This window comes from Coturnix japonica, chromosome 2 (assembly GCF_001577835.2).
Source record: "Coturnix japonica isolate 7356 chromosome 2, Coturnix japonica 2.1, whole genome shotgun sequence".
Classification (NCBI taxonomy): Eukaryota; Metazoa; Chordata; class Aves; order Galliformes; family Phasianidae; genus Coturnix; species Coturnix japonica.
Genome location: NC_029517.1, coordinates 90046811 through 90060170, shown reverse-complemented (window position 1 = coordinate 90060170; position 13360 = coordinate 90046811). Strand labels below are relative to the sequence as shown.

Genomic DNA, 13360 nt, shown 5'->3' with positions numbered 1-13360 from the left:
TGAATGAATGTCAAGAAGAGACATCAGGATAAATGTGATTTTCTGTTGGCTTTGCAAATGGACAATGAACTATTTGGGTTGGAATGAAGATGATTTATTCCTAGAAAATTAAAAGCAACACTGAAAACGACCAATGAATGGACTGTTTTGTTCTATTTTTTTCCAGTGGAACTGGTTCACCTAATAGTATATAGTAAGGTATATGAAATAAAATAATAATAATAATAAAATAATTTAAATAGCAAGGTTTCCTTCTTTTTTTGTTTTTCCTACAGCTTAGACAGCTTTGAATGAAGATGTGTTGGTTTTGAAGCAGACTACATTGTCACATAAAATGTGGTTCAATGAGACTCTGAAAATGAAACTGCAAAAAGCAGTTATTTATTTTTTCCATAACTGATTGGTAGTTGGTTTGCTTCCCTGGATGGTGGCAGGAACAGAGAAGCACCACACTCAAGAGGAGTGCAGGATAATTTGTCTGTGCACATGGCTTTTGAGAACATTAGCTTTTATAATGAAACTGTGTGCCCAGGAAGCAAAATTAGGAGATAAGTATTCAATGCAATGGCATCCAAGCACCATTGCTGGTACTCTAGACGAGATGTGGAAGACCACCCAACTTGGATAGATTTATATCTATGCAGCACCAGCATAGACTGCTGGAGGAGACTCATCCAGCTGCATAATTCCATCCAAGTGCAAGCCCAGACCAATAGCCAGGTAATACTTTCAAGATGGCCTAACAGAGTATATTTCAGTTCTGTTAAATAAATGTATTTGCCTGACATGGAATGTCAGATAGAGTTAGAATGATAAGGAATTGGAGTCTCTTTTAAATCCTCAGTAGTGTTTTGGAGTAGAAATTTATTTATATTAGTTACTTAGGTTTTTAAGATTTCTTATCAAACAGAACTTTTTTTTTTCAGGAAGAGTTTAAAATGAATATAAGTAACCATAACGTCACAGTCATTAAAGATGAAATTCAATTTATATTAGGTTGCTGAGCCAGCTCTACATTTCTATCAAAAAAGAGCCAGAATATGTGGGAATTTAAAAAAGGTAGGAAATAAGCATGTCTAGATTGTAAATTTCAGTATAATTTTTTTAAATGCGTTTGTCTTAACAAATGCTGGAAATGTACTTCTACTTCTAGTATAGGTAACCTTCTTTCTTTACTCTGGTTTAAAAAACAAAAGTTCCGTGCCTGAAGTATAGCCGTTGCTTATGCTGATAATGCAAAAAAAGCAGGATTCTCTCTTCCTCATCTTTATTGACTGTGTAGTGTTAACAATACTAACAGACCTCCTGTGTGCAAGAAAATGTGACAATGGCTGTGAAGTAGAAGTTATATAAGTGTGAAGTGTAACTTTTTAAAAGGTTGTTTCCAGTGATGTGCCATAAGAAATCAGGGTTTACTTTTCATACTTCAGTGTGAAACAAACTTGAAAATTAGATTTTTGAAGCAGAAATTAAAAGAAATGTGGTCACAATACACTTAGGAAATAAGAAAAAAATCTCCATCCCTTAACGTGATTGTGAAATTCTGAAGGGGATTCAAGAAATAATTAAAATAGCAAAATAGTAGAGCCAGACTTGGGAATGAATAAACATTCTCTTATGTGTTTTCATCTCAAGAAGCAACCAGGTTGGGTTGTAGAGCGACTGTATGATCCAGGGACTATGAGCTCAGCCATTCTGCAGATGGGACAGTGCCATAGTGTGTTTGAAATTATATATCCACTTAATAAATGAGGTTGCTGAGAATGGAAGTGATGCAGTCCTCTCAGGTGGCAAGATTTGATTAAGGAGCTTCAGGGTGACTCAAACTGGGAAATCACCACAAAAGCTATCATATTGACCACAGTGATTATAGTAATAAGGAAGCTTAACTTTTTTCTTTTTAAGTTGTGACCACTCCTATAACTGTAGACAATACGCTGCACTGTGATGACTCTGTACGTGCTGCTCACTGTCCAAAATTTCACTTCAGTGTTATTCATCTGCTTGTTTGATAGCTCAGGAATAAAACCTGTCTGTCCTTAGAGACAATACACAACCCATGATCTATGAAAATTACTTGATTTGTACAGTGTCAAGATCTTGTGTACTGTATAACAAGGGTGAAGGCTGCCATCTGTGCTGGGACAGAATCAGACCACCAGGAGCTGACAGAACAAGCCTCAGCAAAGTACTCTGTAATGAACAGTGGAATAGACCCAGAGAATCTTGGACCAAGCACAGGAATGGGCACATAACAGCCACTAGCTACATAAGTCCTGTGGGACAGACATACAATGCTTCTTCCTTCCAGAAACTGCTCTAAAAATACAAAATACGTCGACTTCATTTTAAGATTAAAAACAAACAAACAAACAAAAAAAAAACCAAAAAAAACCTTAAGAAGTTTTAAATTAATTTGTATAGTATCAATTTCAAGACAGTCTAGTTGTTTCAATGGCACTTGTCTTTTTATTAACTTTTATTGATGTTGTTGTATTATTTACTAAATTATTTTCAGATTTCAGTTTATGACAGCTTATTATGTTGATAAGATATAAACAAAATAAAATCTTCTGGAGTAGGTCCATGTTCTGAAACACCTGGACAAAGAATTCTTGTAAATAATACTATCATTCATCAGGAAAAAGATCCTTGTTCAGTGACATAGTCAGTTCTACTCACAAAGTTACTTCTGTTAGTATCTGTTTAATGGATATAACAGGGAAAAAGAAATAAGCATACCACTACCATGCATGAAACCATCTTACATAATCTAGGGATCCAGCTAATAAACAGAATATTTCATTGGCTTCTCTTGACTTCATATTTACTCTTTCAGGTTTATGTGAGTGTAGATAAAGGTGACAGGAGATAACCAGTTCTAAGTTACCTGAAAAGGATGATGGTCACCAGTTAAAGAAAGAAAAATTTGCTTACCTGTCCCAAGGATCAGAGATTGCTAAATAATTCAGAAGAAACAATCTCTAGGTAGAAAACCTCTCCTTATGGCAGCCAGCCCTTAAATAAGACCTATGGAAGGAACTGGGTTCCACCCTTTTTGGTTGCACAGGTGAATTGCTTTCTCTTGTGCTCCCAGGGCTGGCTGTGTCCCTTCACCAGGTGCTCAATCATTGGTTCTGGCTGTAATTTAGCTATTCCCATACAGTGAGGATTATCAAATTATGGAAGGGATGCTACAGAACTCTTAAAAACAGAAAACTTGAAGGTAGAAGTAGGAACTCTGGAAATTAGGAGTTGGCTAATTAAAATGTAATCTGAAGAAAATTAACCAGTTAACTGCTTTTCAAATGCTTCCTTGACAATGCAGATTACTTTCTGAATACAGACAAGTGCTGTGACTAGAAGCTATGGTTACTGTGTGGATTACCCAAATATGTAGGAGATCTAACATATTTTCCTGATAGGTAACGTGAAGAAAAACAATAACAGTCTTTTCACAGTTTAAAAATAAAAACAAAGGTGCCTTCAAACCTGTCACAACTCCAGAATTGCTCTACATGTATGATGATGAGAATGCTAACAAAAACTGTCTTCCACATGGAAAAGCAACATTGTCTTTACATATGACAACAAAATTTTGAAAATAAAATGGCTGATAGTTAGAAAGACTAGGTAATTTGAATGAGGATAGCAGAGTTACAACTTTACAATGGAAATGGGAAGACGGTAAGAAGCTATTCAATTAGCAACTTTAGCATAGCAGGTCAGTGATAGACCTTTCCCGGTCTCAAAAAGAGTGACCTTGTATATTACAAGTTACTTCCAAGCAGCAAGGCCACTACATCTTCTTTAAAGAGCAGCTGAATTTTGTGGATTAGAATATAGAGAATCTCTTCATTTTGTGGTTTGACAACTGTGCATGACTGTCTGCTTGTCATTCACATAGCTGTCACCAACTGAAACACTCAATCCACCTCCTCACTGTGCTCACACCCACAGTTTGGTTTCCATAAAACATCAGCAATATTACTGTTTGAATGTGGACTGCTGTTTTTTCCAGAATGCTCTCTAGTTTTCTGGATTTTTGCATAGCGTGTGCAATATTTTCCAAACACAGCAGATTTTAGTATAAAAAAATCTGAGGAAAATAATCTTCAAAAGGACAGGCAGTACAGGCTACATAAAGAGACTGACTATAACTGGCATAAAATCTGTCTTATGTTGTTAAACGAAAGATGTAGATGTAAGTTTCCACATCATAAAACAACCCTGACATTTTTAACAAAATGGGTGCTTTTTGCCAAAATGAATGCTATGCTAAAGTCAGGAAAATAAGAAGAAAAGAAAAGAATAGAGAGAATTTTTACATCTCTTTCTTAGCAGCAAATATCATTCTGGTGTGGAGAATACACTTCCGTTGATTTAAATTATTGCATCATTACTTGACAATAAGTGCTGAAAACTATGATGAGATTTAAATTATTTAGGAATTAGAAGTTATATTTTATTACTGTTAGTACTGATTGCTGTTACTAATAATCTTGTAAGAGTAGTTTATTTTGGAAAACTACATGTAAACTTCTAGCCTAGGAGCTCTAAAAACAGACACATCCAGCCACAAAGAAACCATGACACCAGTCAACACCGCAGGAAAGGAATATCTACTACCTAGCTCTGCTTAGTTTGATATAAGCATACTTAGCAGAGTTTATGAAGTCTATTCCACCCTTTTAACAAACACTACCTCATTTTAGGAACTGTACACAAATTTCATCACAAAACATGATCTTAATATTTGTCTTCAAGTGAACTCTATAGTAGTTTGCTGCTAGTTGTTAAGATACCACGCTACTGAATGTGTACTTGGGTATCAAGTAATGCTGCATAATAGAGTACAGATGTAATATAAATGCACATCAAACTGAACAGAAAAGAGCAGTATATGAGTAGAACTCAAATGAATTTTTGCATTATGCCTTTTGTGAAACATCTGCTTCTAATGAGCAATTGAGTAGAACATCAAAAATGCTTCATTTTTATGTTTGAAAAAATTATAAAGAAACATTCAGTTTTCATAGTTTTGGTCTCAATTATACTGTACAAGGGAGCCCTGAAAATTTTTGCAAAGTACAGAAAGTAAGTCAAGGCTGTCCAGAGGCTTCCATTTTATGTTATGTTACCACGTTATGTTAACCACACATTATGTTACACTCCTTGTTACTTAAATGATCATACAGAGTTGCATTCAAGTCTGTGCAAGCTAATTGATGAATTTTGTGGTATATTTGTTAAGCAACTATGGAAATCATGAAATGCTATCAATCTTTAAAATAAGTTTTAGGTTTGGTTATTTTGTGGTTGTCTTTTTTTTTTTTTTTTTTTTTTTTTTAGCAATGGTCGAAATCTGATAAAACTAAATAAATAGAAATATAATTAGGATTTTACTTTTGAAAGATCATGTAGGTTGCTCTGAAATAATGCCTCATTTTCATGGGAGCTATAACGGATACAGAGGGAACAATAACAATACTTGATAGAGCAAATAAGAGCAAATTTTCATCTACAAAATACTAATTTACAACATAGTCACCACTATTAGCTATTAATTTTCACCAGCGATGAACAAGAGCCTGCATACTGCACTCATAAAAATCTGCACTAGTGGAGGTGATCCACTGATACTGTTGCCACTGCTGAAATGCACCACCCACTGGTCCCAGTCTCATTGTGCTCACATCTTCTGTTTGTTCTCCATAAATGTTCAGCAAGCATCAATGAATGTTAGATTAGTAGTAGTAGTAGTAGTAGTAGATGCCATTTTTCCCGCATGGAGGAATTCAGTGACACACCTTTTCTTTATCGGCACTTCCATGTCAGACACCATTCTGTCAGACTGCACTTCTACTGCCATCTGTCACACAGCAAGAACATCTAATAGAATATTGGTTCAATCCCTACTTCCACACCATCAACATACACCTCTGTCATCATGGGCCAACATAAAAAAAGTAGGAGACATTCCTTTCAGTGCAGTCTTCATATTTAGGTTGTTACAGAAAAACATGTTTGAACTAATCAAAATATTTCAGGCTTCATTAAAAACCCCCATGGTCTAACACAAGAGTAAGAACATGTCCATAGTTAATCCAGAATGTCTATAGACTGTTGATATTAAATCTGACACAGATTTCTCCTTATAAACTTGTGTGAGGAAAATTTCTGAAGTATCACAAAAACAAAACAAATCAGAGATTCCCAAAGAAAAAGGTTTAAAATCAAAACAAATAATAGTAGTATTTCCAAACACATTTCTTATAAATATGATTTGATTTTTGCTCCATTAAAGGGGCATTTTTAACAAATGAGTACTTGAAAGTATTAGTAAAGCTACATTTAATTAGAATAATTTTAAAATTCAGATGCTTGTGAAAATTAACAAAGTTAAGAACTGTCAGTAATTAAATATGTCTTATCAATAGAAAGTTGCAAACAAAAATTATTTTTAGTAGACCATACTCAAATGCAGCTTAGCAGGCAAGCTGTTTGCATTTTAATAAGCCAGTAATTATGCATTTACCTGACTCAGTGATTTGGGGGAAAGTTGAAAACTTCCTAACCAGACATTTTTTCCTGATGAGCAATTGTACTCTGTCAATTCTGTATGGACTCACAAAATTGTCATATGTATGAATTCTGGCCTTAGTTTTCAGTTTAAATCCCATTCACAAACAGATACCAGATTCTTAGTGGCTCTTCTGTCCTCATTCTTTCTCATCCTGGTCCACACAGTGAAGCTGCTGTTCCTCAGATCTCAACTCAGATTTGTGCAGAATTATATCCTCTGTTTATTTTCTGTTTTAGTAAACTTCACCAAAAACATGAATCTTAAAAAGAAGTTGATAGTCCGCTAGTTTTGGAAGAAGTTAGGAAATACATGTACCTTACCAATCTTCACACTATTACTTTAGGGGATTTAGGGTTGTTTTTCCATTCTTTGTTTTTCCAAGTCAGAACACTTTTATAATTAAATAGTGATTAGCCTCAGTAGTTATAGAAAGGATATACAGACTGACAAAACCACTGAAATGTAACACACTTCTGTTTTATAGGATTGAATGTGTACACAAAAGCAGTACATGCATGTGGTTGGAAAAATGATAGTATTTGCATGCAGTTTTTCTAGAAAGCCATGTAAAAAGGACTCAAAGAAAATATAGATCTCATATTATTTTGCAATGTCAGCCTATCTCAGATGTCTTACTTTAGGTCGCTAATAGAATTTTTGGTAAAACATTTTGATATGTAGTTGTGACCATATTTGCAAAGAGATTTACATTTACCTCCAACCAAGCAAGTTAGCTAGTCTGCTAACTTTATTCTTTCAAGGCCAGGCTGAATGTGGCTCTGGGCAGCCTTGTCTAGTGTATTGTGACCCTGCACTCAACAGTGGGGTTGGAACTAGGTGATCATTACGATCCTTTTCAACACAGGCCATTCTGTGATTCTATAATTCTAAGAATTTGTCTGAATTTTGGCGTTTATACTCAAACAATGGACATGTAATATTATGAGAGGATTATTTTTTACTTTTCTTTCCTCCAATTACTGCATATATCATCTTTCTTTCCAAGAAATACTCTGTTACCTGAAGTTTTAATGAGCATTTCACCATAAGCTGATGAGATAAAGCCTTTATGTGGCTTAACTCTAGTCAAACGTGATGACATTTTTCTGCATCCATGGCAAGAATTAATCAATGAAGGAAAAAAAAGAAAAAAAGAAAAAAAGAAAAAAAGAAAAAAAGAAGAGAAAAGAAAAGAAAAGAAAAGAAAAGAAAAGAAAAGAAAAGAAAAGAAAAGAAAAGAATAAAGAAAAGAAAAGAAAAAGAAAAGAAAAGAAAAAAAAGGAAAGAAAAGAAGGAGAGAAAAAGGAATTGAATTCGATCGTAACAGGACTAGTTTGGAATTCTACCAGGAAAAAATGGATAAAATAGCCTATTGGTTTCATGTAATGTCATTCACATAATACAAGGTTTTTATATAGAAATGTGAATGTGATGTGAAACAGATGTTTAGAGCATTCTTCAAAGGTATCTAAACACTGAGTGTTGTATTCAGATAGACTGAGAAGGAAATCACTTGCTTCATCTGTAAAACCTTTTTTAAGAACAAAAACTTCTTTCATTTTTGTGAGTGTGAAGGTGGTCCTGATAATATAGCATTTCTGATTTAAACATTATTCAAAGGAAATCTAAACTACTTCCCTTAGGAATGCTAACTATGGTATAATGTTATCCTGTCAGTGATATCATTGATGTTAAAGAGTACCAGTTCAAGAGAGACTCCTGGGGACGCAGGTGGTGAACAGCCTCCACCTTGACACAGAGCCATTGACCACAGCCCTCTGGCTGTGACCTTCCAGCCAATTCCTTATCCACCAGATATTCCCCCTTCAAACTCACATCTTGCAAAACAAAACAAAACACAAAACAATAATAAAAATGAAAACAATAAAACAATATATTATTTGTTGCATCTTGAGACTTGGATAATACTTCCTACAGTGTACCTAAGAAAATGTCATCAGTGTTATAATGTTACTTGAATCAGATATTAACTATTGTGTTGAAAGGTATTAATCTTCAAAAGTAAGAATCTTCTAAGCCTTAGGACTATGCTGCCATAGTTCTCTGTCATGGAGGAACACAAATCTGAATGATTCAAAGTTTAGTATGATGCAGTTGATGTTGCTTTAGTTAGCCAAATATTAAGCTAGACCATTATTTCCCTATGCATATGTTTTCTGTGGTTTCTTTTTTTTATGGTGCATAGTGTAGGAAATGGGCAGAAGTCAAGTATGTTGTAAAACTTGGTGCACTGTGTTCACCAAGTAGAAAATAATGGTCTTTGGCATACATTCACTCATGCATGTTTTACAGTATTGCTCCTCTGCTGATTCAGTAAAGTAGTTTAGGTGTAAAATAAGAAAATATTTCAAGTACCCAGATAATATGTGAATTTTTTTTTTCTAATCTGCTGGAAACCTGACTTTATTTGAACTGGTACCGTGTATGTCCAAAGAACAGCTTATACAAAATTCAGTTGTCTCTTTGGCTACATCTTTATTTAATGTTCATGTCTTTTTTTTTTCTTCCCCAACTTCTTTTTAGCAAGTGCTTCTACATTTGATTAAATAATAAGAAAAAGGCCTCCAAAGATGGCTACACAGAAGAAGACAGAAAGATCTTTTACAGTTAAAAAAAAAAAAAAAGAAATCCATTTCTTATTAAATTTGTTTGCTTCTAGCAGATGAGAAAGAAAATATTTTAAGTAAGAGTCATAATTTTGTGTTTTTCTTTTACTAAAAAGTAAGAAGAGACTGAATATTAGAGAGAGTTGCACTAACGTGCATGCTGAAATTAGGTTACATAATAAAGGTGGACAATTGTGTCACTAAAGACATTAATCCTTTCTATGCTATATATAAAGCAAAGGACAGTCCAAAAACCTTGGTGGAAAACTACAAACTGTTATTTACAAATATGATTGAATACTTTTACAATTACTAGATCCAACATCTGAAACAATGTATTTTCTTATATTGAAAAAAGCAGAAATGACATTTGCTATTTTTTATTGTATAAATGAATATTTGCAGAATTGTATGTGATTAATTGGACTACAACCCTCCACCACTTCCCTCAAGTTTTCATATTCGTGCAGCTTCCTACAGCCACATAATCTGAATCTTGTGACTTCATTCCTCACACAGTGTAAGGTGGAATCCTTTTTAAGCACTGGAACAGACTGCCCAGGAATGTTGTGGAGTCTCCTTTTCTAGTTTCCTTATATCTCTTCATCTGTACTGTGCAGGCTGGTAAGTCCAGCTTGAGTATTCATTTGCAATAGAGTTACCTGATTCTTTAAGTAAGTCATCATAAGAGGAGATATTACAATTTCCAGGCGTCAGCAGCAAGAAACACAGAGCAATTTTTACATCCTATCAGTCACCTCACTTTAGCTTTTGCAATGCTTCACCAAACAGAGGGCCGTCATGGCTGTCAGCATCATTCTCTGGTAAGATGAACAGTTTGCAGTTAATTCTGCCTAAATGGAGCATGTAATTAAAAATGTTAATATAGCCACAGTAGTCATATATTGATAATAACATTTGACATTCGAAGTTTTCAAGCTACATTTTTTAAGGATTTGCTTTGATTTGTATTTTTTTTTTCTTTCTTTTCTTCTGTGAATCAGCAGAAGAAAACCATCGTATTATGTATATCACAGCTGTCCTTTGTACTTGAGACACATTGCAGCCTGGTCATGTATTTGTACCTCTGTTTTTGAAGATATGAGTTATATTAACGATAGAATTGTTTAGATTAGTCCAAGGCCCTTCATTATTATTATTATTATTTGTTGTTTTCCTTTATTTATGAAAAAGCTGTTAAATATCTGTATGGTACTTATTGTTCTTTGTACTTTCAAGAGTTCAGTAAAGAATTTGTATTCTGAGCACACGTGAGGCAACATTTCTCAGTTTCATAATTTCATATTTGCTTTGAGATCATCAGCAGCAGCTGAAGAAAATCCTTTCTGGTTGATAAAACTTCCCCTGTAATGTCAGTCTGAAAAAGTATCAATAATTCTCATAAAAGTGATATTTTTCCTATGAGCAGACATCAATTTATTTAGTTATGTAACCCATCATTGCTGTTACCGCATACTCTGAATACTGACTGAGTAAAAAAGTTCAAAATTCAAACCTTTGTGCCATGCTTTTGAGGGCTATAAAGGTGGCCCAGGTCATTCTGTGATTCTGTGATTCGGTGTGTGGCAAAAAAAGCAACTTTGGCTCAGCCTGACGTCTTCCTCTTATTTAGCTGTACAGACTCCCAGGGTAGGAAGGATGAAGATTGTCATTTGAGTCATTGTAGTACGTTATAGGGAAAGCATATATCAGTGGGCAGAATTTCATAGAAGAGGCTCAGGCTGTGCTGCTTTCCACAGGAAATGAATGTCATAAAGTGCAAAATCTGGTGCAAATTGTGTGGTGGAGACTGTGGTATCACCACTCCAGTCTAGAGTGAGGAAGAAGTCCAACCACCCTTTCTCTTTTTTGTTACAGCACACAGCCCACACATCCATTTGTAATTTTCAGTTTCACAAAGGCATTGTAAAGGTAAAGCTTTATGGATATTGAATAGTATTTCTGGATATTCAATAACTTACTCAGGAATACATAACTGCTCTTCTACCTCTGCTGGTAAACAGTGACCTTTCCATTCTGAACTCAAATGATGTGAAAAGAAATGACTGTACAAACTGGAACACTGTTAAGAAGCTGAAGCTAACCTAGACCTCATTGTCTCAACTTTTCAGCAACCAGCAGCTGAAAACAATCTGGACATGGCAGAGTGCAAGGTTCTAAAAAGCAACAAATAATGAATGCTGGCTAGGGAAAACAATGCAGTAAGAATGTATTGATTTTGTTTATAATTGTAATTTTACCTCAGAACACTACATTTTTAACATAATTGCAAAGTTTGTGGAAAGAAATTGTGTAAGAATTGTGTTCTTGTTCTGAAAAGCAAGAATCCTAGATACATGGTACCAGACAGACAACAGAGTTTTGTTGTAGAAAGCATTCCAGCATCTAGCTTACAGATATTGAAATGTCATTAAGGAATTTACTGAAGAAAATTAGGATATCTCACTGACTCCACATTGTTATCAAATGACAGTTTACAGACTGATTCCCTTCCTGCAGATATGCCTCAGTGGCATGTAACTTGGCTAATTAAAGAAAAGAAATAAAATTCATCATAGTCCATAAATGAGTCAGAGTTAAACTTGAAGGTTGTGTGAGCATCTCTCTATACCCATTCATTACCCTCCAAAGATCTCTGCTGTATTGGATCAAAGTGCTTTAAACACTTGTGACTGATCTCTTCCAGCTTTGTTAATGACTCTACTAATTACATAATTAATCCTGTCATCTTGAAAGCTGAATATATAGATAATAAACCATGTCTCCCTTCTTAAGAACTTCATTGCATAACTCAGTTTCACCGTAAAGATGTATTTGGATAAAAAATATTGTTTCAGACAAATTCAAGTACATTTTGACCTTTGTAGGGGAAAATGATTGATTTTCTGAAGAAAAAAATAATTAAGGCCATAATTCTGAGATTTATGCCTGTACAGAAGCTCTTGTATGGGCTTATTTCCAGGATATTCCATCAAAAATACAGGTTAAACCACCATCCTCTTTGGAGAACTACAATACAAATAAAACAAACAAACAAACAAAAAACAAACAAACAAAAAACCAAAAAAACCCATCTTTTAATTGAGCTTACTGCCAAACAGGTCAGACAAGGAACTCCAGTGTTGGTGCAGAGGGATTGTAGACGAAGTCAGTCTCTTTTCCCATTCTGCTCATCCAGATGCTTCCCGTTTAGCTAAACCTTTGATATCCAAGGGACAGTCACAGAAACTGAGATAAGACAATGGCTTGCCATCACTGAAGTTCCCTGATGTTTGTGGTAAGACTGGGTATGCCTCCAAAAGTATATTTTGACTATCAAAACATGATACAGATGGTATGAAGAAAAGTATTTGCATCCTTGATCTTATAGTATAGTGAGGATGTAACAGGCATTGTGCAAGCAATAAGATCTGTTTGCTACAGTTCTCAGACTGAATCTGCAGGTGAAAAAAAAAAAAATGAAAATGGAGTTTGTATGTGTGAATTCATCTTAAGAGCCCAGTCCTAGGCACCTATGCTGTAAAATGTTGAGCACATTCTATTTCTTTCAGCATGTCTATATAAAAAGAATATGAAGACTACAAGTTCTGGTGTTGTCAAGTCTGTGTCTGAAGACTAGGTTCATTGCTGTCAGGATGATGGCTCTCTTCCTTTTTTTTTTCTCATAGCTGTTCTGCATTATTCTTTCTTCTGTGCCTCTTGTGGTATTCGTGACAGCCAGTGACAATGTCATAGAAGGCTACCACGTTGGTTGAGCATGACTTCCCCCTGGTGAACCCATGATGGCTACTCCTGATAACCTCCTTTTCTTCCAATTGTTTGGAGATGGCATCCAGCACAACCTGTTCCATCACCTTTCCAGGGACAGAGGTGAGGCTGAATATAATAAAATATTAGTTAAGATTTATTTATTTATTTTTAAATATTATTGGGATGGAAGTCAAATGGGAACATGATACACAAGAAAAAGAGTCAGAGATAGATACATTGTGATTCTGGCATTCAAAGTTATCTTTATTCCTTTTGTTTGTTTGGTAATAACAGGATGTATAAGAGATCACTCAAGTTATGTGGGAAAACATGTTCATTTTAACAATTTTTTTATTATTTTTTTTTGTTTCAGAAA

At 34.7% G+C, this 13360-nt stretch overlaps 1 long non-coding RNA gene across 2 annotated transcripts in view; it reads left to right on the top strand.

Moving 5' to 3' along the window:
- Nucleotides 1-13047, top strand: part of LOC107309997 — an 87100-nt gene extending 74053 nt beyond the window's left edge. For both annotated transcript variants that reach the window (XR_001553422.2, XR_004306185.1), the window contains one exon: nt 12903-13047. This is a non-coding gene — a long non-coding RNA (uncharacterized LOC107309997). The remainder of the gene's footprint in view (nt 1-12902) is intronic.
- The last annotated feature ends 313 nt before the right edge of the window (nt 13048-13360 follow it).